Source organism: Bombina bombina, chromosome 4, assembly GCF_027579735.1.
Source record: "Bombina bombina isolate aBomBom1 chromosome 4, aBomBom1.pri, whole genome shotgun sequence".
Classification (NCBI taxonomy): domain Eukaryota; kingdom Metazoa; phylum Chordata; class Amphibia; order Anura; family Bombinatoridae; genus Bombina; species Bombina bombina.
In genome coordinates, this window is record NC_069502.1 from 53,715,638 (window position 1) to 53,727,481 (window position 11,844).

The following is an 11,844-nucleotide window of genomic DNA, read 5'->3' on the forward strand; positions in this document are numbered from 1 at the left end:
TGTTCTGTTCCCTTGTACGGCTCTGTTTGATATGCTCCTGAATCTTTGTTTTACTCCCTTGTACGGCTCCGTTTGATATGCTCCTGAATCTTTGTTCTGTTCCTTTGTACGGCTCAGTTTGATATGCTCCTGGAATCTTTGTTTCGTTCCCTTTACGGCTCCGTTTGATATGCTCCTGAATCTTAGTTCCGTTCCCTTTTACGGCTCCGTTTGATATGCTCCTGAATCTGGTTCGTTCCCTTGTAAGGCCTCCGATTTGATATGCTCCTGAATCTTTGTTCCGTTCCCTTGTACGGCTCCTTTTGATATGCTCCTGAATCTATGTTCCATTCCCTTGTACGGCTCAGTTTGATATGCTCCTGAATCTTTGTTCCGTCACGTGTACGGCTCTGGTGTTGATATGCTCCTGAATATTTTGTTTGTTCCCTTATACGGCTCCGTTTGATATGCTCCTGAATCTTTGTTCCGTTCCCTTATACGGCTCCGTTTGATATGCTCCTGAATCTTTGTTCCGTTCCCTTATACGGCTCCGTTTGATATGCTCCTGAATCTTTGTTCCTTTCCCTTATACGGCTCCGTTTGATATGCTCCTGAATCTTTGTTCCGTTCCCTTATACGGCTCCGTTTGATATGCTCCTGAATCTTTGTTCCGTTCCCTTATACGGCTCCGTTTGATATGCTCCTGAATCTTTGTTCCATTCCCTTATACGGCTCAGTTTGATATGCTCCTGAATCTTTGTTCCTTTCCCTTATACTGGCTCCGTTTGATATGCTCCTGAATCTTTGTTCCGTTCCCTTATACGGCTCCGTTTGATATGCTCCTGAATCTTTGTTCCATTCCCTTATACGGCTCCGTTTGATATGCTCCTGAATCTTTGTTCCGTTCCCTTATACGGCTCCGTTTGATATGCTCCTGAATCTTTGTTCCGTTCCTTATATAGCTCCGTTTGATATGCTCCTGAATCTTTGTTCCGTTCCCTTTATACGGTTCCGTTTGATATGCTCCTGAATCTTTGTTCCATTCCCTTGTATGGCTACTGAAGTCCAATCCCTGCAAATCGAATTTGTTTGAAGGTGCCAAACTGCCAGAGATACGCCACAGATAATTTCGGGACATCTGGATCTCCTAGATATAGACTAGATATAGATTTGTAACAAATGTTTTCACAGGCTTTTTTCAAGACCTCTGCCAGCAGATTTTGTAATTGAGAAACCCTGGGTCCATTATTATTATTACTACGTATTACACAGAGGCATTCATTGTCATTTTTTGAGTGCATTCTTCTACCGTTCAGGGCCGTTTCTAGGTGCGGGCAGACCGGGCAGTGGCCCGGGGTTCAGTGGGGAGCACTTTTTTTTTTTTTAATTATGTTAAAGTGGCAGTGCTTGCTTGATAAACTACTGGTATAGCAAAGGTTAAAATACACAGATCACAAGCATATACATTTTTGAAAGGAAGCTGTTTTGTTATTTGGCTGCATTGGATGCCAATCATACTAATGGAGCAACAAGATCACAAAGGGGGCGTGTTAAGACCAAATAACTGCTTAGAGCTAAAACTGAAAGTAAAAAGGAAAGTAGGATACTATCTCACTGATCTCTGTCACTAAAGAGGTTGGGCGGTGATCCGATATACGGAGTCGTTTTTGGTGCAAGCTATCACATAAACCCCGCCGGCAGTTGTGAAAAACTGTTAAAATGCAATCTGAAAGAGGTGGGTTTCAAGGTCTAAGAAATTAGCATATGAACCTCCTAGGTTAAGCTTTCAACTAAGAATACCAAGAGAACAAAGCAAAATTGGTGATAAAAGAAAATTGGAAAATTGTTTAAAATTACATGCTCTATCTGAATCATGAAAGTTTATTTTGGCCTAGACTGTCCCTTTAATATTATTAACTAAATTATTCCTAATTTAAAACTAAATACTTACCTATAAAATAAACCCTAAGATAGCTACAATATAATTAATAATTACATTGTAGCTATTTTAGGGTTTATATTTATTTTACAGGCAACTTTGTATTTATTTTAACTAGATACAATAGCTATTAAATAGTTAATAACTATTTAATAGCTACCTAGTTAAAATAATTACAAAATTACCTGTAAAATAAATCCTAACCTAAGTTACAAATACACCTAACACTATACTATCAATAAATTAATTAAATAAACTACAATTATCTAAACTAAAATACAATTAAATAAACTAAACTATAGTACCAAAAAAACAAACACTAAATTACAAAAATTAAAAAAATATTACAAGAAGTTTAAACTAATTACACCTAATCTAAGCTCCCTAATAAAATAATAAATCCCCCCAAAATAATAAAATTCCCTACCCTATTCTAAATTGCAAAGTAATCAGCTCTTTTACCAGCCCTTAAAAGGGCTTTTTTTGCGGGGCATTGCCCCAAAGTAATCAGCTCTTTAACCTGTAAAAAAAAATACAATACCCCCCAACATTACAACCCACCACCCACATACCCCTACACTAAACCCACCAAAACCCCCCTTAAAAAAACCTAACACTAACCCCCTGAAGATCACCCTACCTTGAGCCGTCTTCACCCAGCCGAGTTGAACTCTTCATCCAATCCGAGCGATGTGGTCCTCCATCCGGGCGAAGTCTTCCTCCAAGCGGCAAAGAAGAGGTCCTCCATCCGGTCGATGTCTTCCTCCAAGCGGCAAAGAAGAGGTCCTCCATCCGGGCGATGTCTTCCTCCAAGCGGCAAAGAAGAGGTCCTCCATCCGGCGATGTCTTCCTCCAAGCGGCATCTTCTATCTTCTTTCTTCCGGCTCCATCTTCAGACCTCCGACGCGGAACATCCTCCTTCCCCAATGGACTAACGACGAATGAAGGTTCCTTTAAATGATATCATCCAAGATGGCGTCCCTCAAATTCCGATTGGCTGATAGGATTCTATCAGCCAATCGGAATTAAGGTAGGAAAAATCCGATCCTATTGAAGTTCAATCCGATTGGCTGATTGGATCAGCCAATCGGATTGATCTCGCATTCTATTGGCTGTTCTGATCAGCCAATAGAATGCAAGCTCAATCCGATTGGCTGATTGAATCAGGACCTCTTCTATTTATATTTATTTAAATAATAATTAAATTAGGGGGTGTTAGGGTTAGACTTAGGTAATACATTTAAAATAGGTGGCAGTTTAGGGGGGTCAGATAAGGGGTTAATACATTTAAATAGGTGGCGGCGGTATAGGGAGGACAGATTAGGGCTTAATACATTTAAAATAGGTGGCGGTAGTGTAGGGGGGTCAGATTAGGGGTTAATATATTTAATGCAGGTGGCGGCGGGGTCCGGGAGCGGCAGTTTAGGGGTTAAACACTTTATTAGGTATTGCGGTGGGGGATTGCGGTTGACAGGTAGATAGACATTGCGCATGCGTTAGGTGTTAGTTTTTTTGGAGGCATTTTAGGGAGTTACGGTGCTCCAATATTCAGCGCAAGGCCTGCTACGGCTGCATTTTATGGCGAGGTGAAAATGGTGTAAGATTTCTCCATTTTCGCCACGTAAGACCTTGTGCTGGATATTGGATAGCAAACTGCGCAGGTTTACTATGTTAGCTTATGGGAGTAAATATTGCGGGTGACGGGTGAAATATACAAGCGTAACTTCTATGTTACGCCGTATATAGGATACCAAACCCGCGCAAAAACCGGCGTCACCGGCTTTTGCGGGCGACGATTTATATCGGATGGGGCCCGTGATGTTTTATGCATATGACAAATTATTCATGGTCTTTACATAATGATATGTACATATTTTTTCGTTTTACTGAGCTAATTTAAAAAGGTGCTTTATAAAATTTGGGTTTCCACATACTAAGGAACAGGTTTTCTGTTAAGGACTGTTGAATAAAAAAAAAATTCTTTTTGACATTATGCCTTTTTTGTGTATTTACTTATTGTTTACAAAAGCTTAATAATGATGGGTGTGTGTATGCGTCATTTACTCCATAATAACAATGGCAAGTTTTCACAAACTCACATGTGAGTGCTTGTTTCTGCTATTACTGCCTGAGTGTGTGTATCTGCCTATTACTGCCTGAGTGTGTGTGTATGCCTATCTATCCCTGCCTGTGTGTGCATGTCTCTCTATTACTGCCTGTGTGTGTGTGCATGTCTCTGTCTATTACTGCCTGTGTGTGCATGTCTCTGTCTATTACTGCCTGTGTGTGCATGTCTCTGTCTATTACTGCCAGAGTGTGTGTGTATGCCTATCTATCCCTGCCTGTGTGTGCATGTCTATTACTGCCTGTGTGTGTGCATGTCTCTGTCTATTACTGCCTGTGTGTGCATGTCTCTGTCTATTACTGCCTGAGTGTGTGTATGCCTATCTATCTCTGCCTGTGTGTACAAGTCTCTCTCTATTACTGCCTGTGTGTGTGCATGTCTCTGTCTATTACTGCTTGTTTGTGCATGTCTCTGTCTATTACTGCTTGTGTGTGTACATGTCTCTGTCTATTACTGCCTGTCTGTGTGCATGTCTCTGTCTATTACTGCTTGTGTGTGCATGTCTCTGTCTATTATTGCCTGAGTGTGTTTATGCCTATCTATCCCTGCCTGTGTGTGCATGTCTCTCTCTATTACTGCCTGTGTGTGTGCATGTCTCTGTCTATTACTGCTTGTGTGTGTATGTCTCTGTTTATTACTGCCAGTGTGTGTGTGTGTATGCCTATCTATCCCTGCCTGTGTGTGCATGTCTCTCTCTATTACTGCCTGTGTGTGTGCATGTCTCTGTCTATTACTGCCTGTGTGTGCATGTCTCTGTCTATTACTGCCTGAGTGAGTTTATGCCTATCTATCCCTGCCTGTGTGTGCAAGTCTCTCTCTATTACTGCCTGTGTGTGTGCATGTCTCTGTCTATTACTGCTTGTTTGTGCATGTCTCCGTCTATTACTGCCTGAGTGTGTGTATGCCTAGCTATCCCTGCCTGTGTGTACAAGTCTCTCTCTATTACTGCCTGTGTGTGTGCATGTCTCTGTCTATTACTGCTTGTGTGTGCATGTCTCTGTCTATTACTGCCTGAGTGTGTGTGTGTGTGTATGCCTATCTATCCCTGCCTGTGTGTATATGTCTCTGTCTATTACTGCCTGTGTTTGCATGTCCCTCTCTATTACTGTCTGTGTGTGAATGTCTTTGTCTATTACTGTCTGTGTGTGCATGTCTCTGTCTATTACTGCCTGTGAGTGCACGTCTCTGTCTGTTGCTGCCTGTGTTTGCATGTTTCTGTATATACACACACACATATATATATATATATATATATATATATACACACATATATATATATACACACACACACACACATATATATACAGTATATAATATATATATATACTATATATATATATATACACACATACATAACACATATATATATATATATATACACTGGTATACTACTGTATATATACACACACAGTGAAATTCATGGACCCTCCTGTATTCATTTGAATCTCTATCAATACCGTGCTCGCTTTCCAAGTAAACAGTTTTGAACAATTAATTTCTTTAATGTCAGTGTAACTGTAATGGGAATGCGTATAAATGTATGGCAAATCGGGGCGCGGTATGGTCATACAAGATTGACCTGTGTAGAGGCTTTAATCATACTGCAAAGCGGGTGCGGTACTGACGGAGTTTCTAATGGAGTTTCACAGGTCTCGAAACTGTAGTAGTGACGTATGCAGCCAGGTATGTAATGATGCTAGAACGCATGCACAATATGGTCAAACTTGTGAAACAGCTGATCCGTTCTATTTTCATTCCTTGTCTGATTTTCATACCCCCTAACTGAGCATGCTCAGAATGAGGTTATTGCATTCCACAGCTGACTGAATGTGTAAAATGCAATTAGGCATGGGCAGAGCTACTACTAAGCAAAATCTGAAGGGAGAGACATTTACCTCTTAAAGAGGCAACTCAACCCCACATGCATGCTCAGTAGAAGCAAAGGGGATTTTGTCATATTCATTCCCGTCAAACTGCCCATGCGTGACAGCCATAGTCTTCATATACATTAAACAAGTGTTTTATTCTTAAAGAGGCAGGTGGGGAGGATTTTATCAGATATTAATACCATTCTATGTCCTCAAAACTGCGTGTCTTAAAGGGGGGTAGCTGTTTTTTTTTTACTGATATCCCTCTGTCTTAAAGGGGCATGTGGGGTGGATGGTATTGCTCACAATATTTTGTTATGTGACAACACTATATGGGTTCTGTGCTCTGCATGTTTCACTATGTGACACACTGTTTGGAGTCTCTGCTCTGGATGTTTCAGTATGTGGCACACTGTTTGGAGTCTCTGCCTCTGGATGTTTTAGTTTGTGACACACTCTTTGGCGTCTGTGCTCTCGCTGTTTCAGTATGTGACACACTCTTTGGAGACTCTGCTCTGGATGTTTTAGTATGTGACACACTATTTGGCGTCTGTGCTCTCACTGTTTCAGTATGTGACACACTCTTTGAGTTTCTGCTCTGGCTGTTTTAATATGTGACACAAATCTTTGGAGTCTCTGCGCTGGATGTTTCAGTATGTGACACACTATTTGGTGTCTGTGCTCTCACTGTTTCAGTATGATGGACACTCTTTGGCGTCTGGTGTTCTCTCTGTTTCAGTATGTGACACACTCTTTGGAGTCTCTGCTCTGGATGTTTTAGTATGTGACACACTCTAAAGAAATCTCTGCTCTGATGTTTTAATATGTGACACACTATTTGGTGTCTTGTGCTCTCTCTTTTACAGTATTTGGACACACTCTTTGGAGTTTCTGCTCTGGATGTTTTGGTAGTGACACTATTTGGCGTCTGTGCTGCTCAACTGTTTCAGTATGTGACACACTCTTTGGAGTCATCTGCTCTGGAGTTTTTAGTATGTGACACACTATTTGGCGCCTGTTGATTTCGCTGTTTCAGTATGTGACACACTCTTTGGAGTCTGCTGCTCTGGATGTTTTAGTAATGTGACACACTCTTTGGCGTCTCTGCTCTGGATGTTTCAGAATGTGACACACTATTTGGTGTCTGTGCTCTCACTGTTTCAGTATGTGACACACTATTTGGCGTATGTGCTCTCACTGTTTCAGTACTTGACACAATCTTTGGAGTTTGTGCTCTGGATGTTTTAAGTATGTGACACACTCTTTGGAGTCTCCGCTCTGGATGTTTCAGTATGTGACACACTATTTGGTGTCTGTGCCTCTCACTGTTTCAGTATGTGACACACTCTTTGGCATATGTGCTCTCTCTGTTTCAGTATGGTGACACACTCTTTGGAGTCTCTGCTCTGGATGTTTTAGTATGTGACACACTCTAAGAAATCTCTACTCTGGATGTTTTAATATGTGACACACTATTTGGTGTCTAGTGCTCTCTCTTTTACAGTTATTGACACACTCTTTGGAGTTTCTGCTCTGGATGTTTTGGTAATGTGACACTATTTGGCGTCTGTGCTCTCACTGTTTCAGTATGTGACACACTCTTTGGAGTCTCTGCTCTGGATGTTTTAGTATGTGACACACTATTTGGTGCCTGTGATTTCGCTGTTTCAGTATGTGACACACTCTTTGGAGTCTCTGCTCTGGATGTTTTAGTATGTGACACACTCTTTGGAGTCTCTGCTCTGGATGTTTCAGAATGTGACACACTATTTGGTGTCTGTGCTCTCACTGTTTCAGTATGTGACACACTATTTGGCGTATGTGCTCTCACTGTTTCAGTACTTGACACACTCTTTGGAGTTTGTGCTCTGGATGTTTTAGTATGTGACACACTCTTTGGAGTCTCCGCTCTGGATGTTTCAGTATGTGACACACTATTTGGTGACTGTGCTCTCACTGTTTCAGTATGTGACACACTCTTTGGCATATGTGCTCTCTCTGTTTCAGTTTGTGACACACTCTTTTGGATTCTCTGCTCTGGATGATTTAGTATGTGACACACTATTTGGAGTCTCTGCTCTGGAGTTTTTAGTATGTGACACACTATTTGGCTCCTGTGCTCTCACTGTTTCAGTATGTGACACACTATTTGGAGTCTCTGCTCTGGATGTTTTAGTATGAGACACACTGTTAGGGGTCTGTGCTTTGGATGTTTTCAGTATGGACACACTATTGGGGTCTGTGCGCTTGATGTTTCAGTATGTGACACACTGTTTTGGGGTCCCTGACGCTGGATGTTTCAGTATGTGACACATTGTTTGGAGTCTTTGATCTGCATGTTTTTAGTATGTGAAACAGTCTTTGGAGTCTTTGCTTTGGATGTTTCAGTATGTGACACACTGTTAGGGGTCTGTGCTCTGGATGTTTCACTATGTGGCACACTGTCTGGATTTTCTTAAATGGATGTTTTTACTATGTGACACTCTTTTTGGAGTCTCTGCTCTTGATGTTTCAGTATGTGACACACTGTTTGTGGTCTGTGGTCTTAGTGTTTCAGTATGTGACACACTATTTGGGATCTGTGCTACCTCATACTCTCTCTCTCTCTCTCTCATCTCTCTCTCTCTCATTCTCTTCCTAACTCTGCCACATGCATGCATGTGATATTCTCTCCTTCTCTCTCTCTCTCTCTCTCTCTCTCTCTCCCCCCCTCTGTCTACTCATTCCCTATGCATACTCTGTCTATCATTATTATTTTAAAACTGCAGAGCTGAAAATAGTACGTTCTTGCAACTCTATATGTATGAGTTTAGAACCCATTTTTGAGTTGACTGTCCCTTTAAAATAAAAATAATGGCTATTTGTTTATAAATCTTTATTTTGCAAATTGCAATCAGTTGCAGAATAAGAAGCTGACTTGCAGGATTCAGATAGAGCATGTTATTTTAAGATACTTTTAAATTCACTTCTATTTTCAAATGTGCTTCATTGTCTTAGTATCCCCTTGATATAAAATAAATTACGCACATATCATACACTAGTGGGAGCTGCTGCTAATATGGTGGCCTGCACACACTTGTCTCTTGTGATTGGCTAATAGATATTTTCAGCTTCCTGTCAGTAGTGCACTGCTATCCCTTCAGCAATGGATAACAAGAGAATTAAGAAATTCCAGCATGCTTTCTGGTTATTGCAGTGATGCCTCGATATTGAGGCATCCTGCAATAACTCTTCTTAGCCATCCCAATGCAGAGGAGAGCCACTCTGTGGCCCTCTCTGCACTGGACATTGATGGCCTCCAATCGTTGGTGGGTGGGACCCGATGTGGGAGGCGGGTAGGCGGACAACAATGGGTGCCTGTGGTAAGAGGGGGGGGTGGGATCGTGGGCGAGGTAGAAGCGGTGGGTGAGTCGGGCGTGCGCATGTGCACGGGGCCGGGAGCAGGTGGGAAACGCTACACTCCAGAGAAAAAATGTAATTGTAATAAGCTGGGAGAAAGGGGGGAGGGAATGGGTAAATAAAGATCTAAGGGATTGGGAGGGGGTGGGGGGTTGGTCTTTGGGGGGGAATGCTACACTACAGAATTTTTTTTTTTTTTTTTAAAACTATTTTTTTGTAAACTGGGTAATGGCAGACAGCTGCCAGTACCCAAGATGGCTCCCAATAAGGTAGAGGGGGAGGGTTAGAGAGCTGTTTGGGGGGGGATCAGGGAGGTTGGGGATAAGGGAGGATCCTACAGCAGCAGCATATGTAAATATGCTAAAAAAAAGATTTTCTTTTAAAAAAATAGCCTGTTTTTTATTTAGGTACTGGCAAGACTTTCTGCCAGTACTTAGGATGGCAGGGGACAATTGTGGGGGTGGGGGAGGAAAGAGAGCTGTTTGGGAGGGATCAGGGGGTGGGATGTTTCAGGTGGGAGGCTGATTTCTACACTAAATCTAAAGATTAACCCTGCAAGCTCCCAAATTAACCCCTTCACTGCTAGACATAATAGTCCGTGTGATGCGGCTCAGCAGCTTTTAGCGGCCTTCTTATTACCAAAAAGCAACTCCATAGCCATATATGTCTGCTATTTCTGAACAAAGGGATCCCAGAGAAGCATTTACAACTATTTGTGCCAGAATTGCACAAGCTGTTTGTAAATAATTTCAGTGAGAAACCTAAAATTGTGAAAAATTTTACCTTTTTTTTTAAATTTGATCGCATTTGGCGGTGAAAAGGTGGCATTAAATATACCAAAATGGGCCTAGATCAATATTTTGGGATGTCTACTAAAAAAAATATCTACATGTCAAGGGATATTCAGGATTCTTGACAGATAACAGTGTCCCAATGTAACTAACGCTAATTTTGAAAAAAAGTGGGTTTGGAAATAGCAAAGTGCTACTTGTACTTATTGCCCTATAACTTGCAAAATAAGCAAAGAACATGTAAACATTAGGTATTTCTAAACTCAGGATAAAATTTAGAAACTATTTAGCATGGGTGTTTTTTGGTGGTTGTAGATGTGCAACAGATTTTTGGGTCAAGGTTTAGAAAAAGTGTGGTTTTTTTTCCATTTTTTCCTCAAATTTTATAATTATTTTATAGTAAATTATAAGATATGATGAAAATAATGGTATCTTTAGAAAGTCAATTTAATGGCGAGAAAAACGGCATATAACATGTGTAGGTACAGTAAATGAGTAAGAGGAAAATTACAACTAAACACAAACAGCACAGAAATGTAAAAATAGCCCTGGTCCCAAATGGACAGAAAATGGAAAAGTGCTGTGGTCATTAAGGGGTTAAATTGTATGTTCTATCTGAATCATAAAAGAAAATTTGGGGGTTTACTATCCTTTTAATGTTCACTCACAGTGGTCACACTGTGTAATATATAGATGACATTCACAGGGGTTACCTTATAAGTGACAGTCACAGTGATTACCTTATAATTGACAGTCACAGTGGTTACCTTATAAATGACAGTCACAGTGATTACCTTATAAATGACAGTTACAGTGGTTACCTTATAAGTGACAGTCACAGTGGTTACCTTATAAATGACAGTCACAGTGATTACCTTATAAATGACAGTTACAGTGGTTACCTTATAAATGACAGTCACAGTGGATACCTTATAAGTGACAGTCACAGTGGTTACACTGTGTAATATATAGATGACATTCACAGGGGTTACCTTATAAGTGACAGTCACAGTGATTACCTTATAATTGACAGTCACAGTGGTTACCTTATAAATGACAGTCACAGGGATACCTTATATAAGTGACAGCCACAGTGGTCACACTGTGTAATATATAGATGACATTCACAGGGGTTACCTTATAAGTGACAGTCACAGTGATTACCTTATAATTGACAGTCACAGTGGTTACCTTATAAATGACAGTCACAGTGATTACCTTATAACTGACACTCACAGTGGTTACCTTATAAATGACAGTCACAGTGATTACCTTATAAATGACAGTTACAGTGGTTACCTTATAAGTGACAGCCACAGTGGTTACCTTATAAATGACAGTCACAGTGATTACCTTATAACTGCCAGTCACAGTGGTTACCTTATAAATGACAGTCACAGTGATTACCTTATAAATGACAGTCACAGTGTTTACCTTATAAATGACAGTCACAGTGGTTACCTTATAAGTGACAGTCACAGTGGTTACCTTATAAATGACAGTCACAGTGATTACCTTATAACTGACAGTCACAGTGGTTACCTTATAAATGACAGTCACAGTGATTACCTTATAAATTACAGTTACAGTGGTTACCTTATAAGTGACAGTCACAGTGGTTACCTTATAAATGACAGTCACAGTGATTACCTTATAAGTGACAGACAGTCACAGTGATTACCTTATAAATGACAGTCACAGTGGTTACCTTATAAATGACAGTCACACAGAGGTTACCTTATA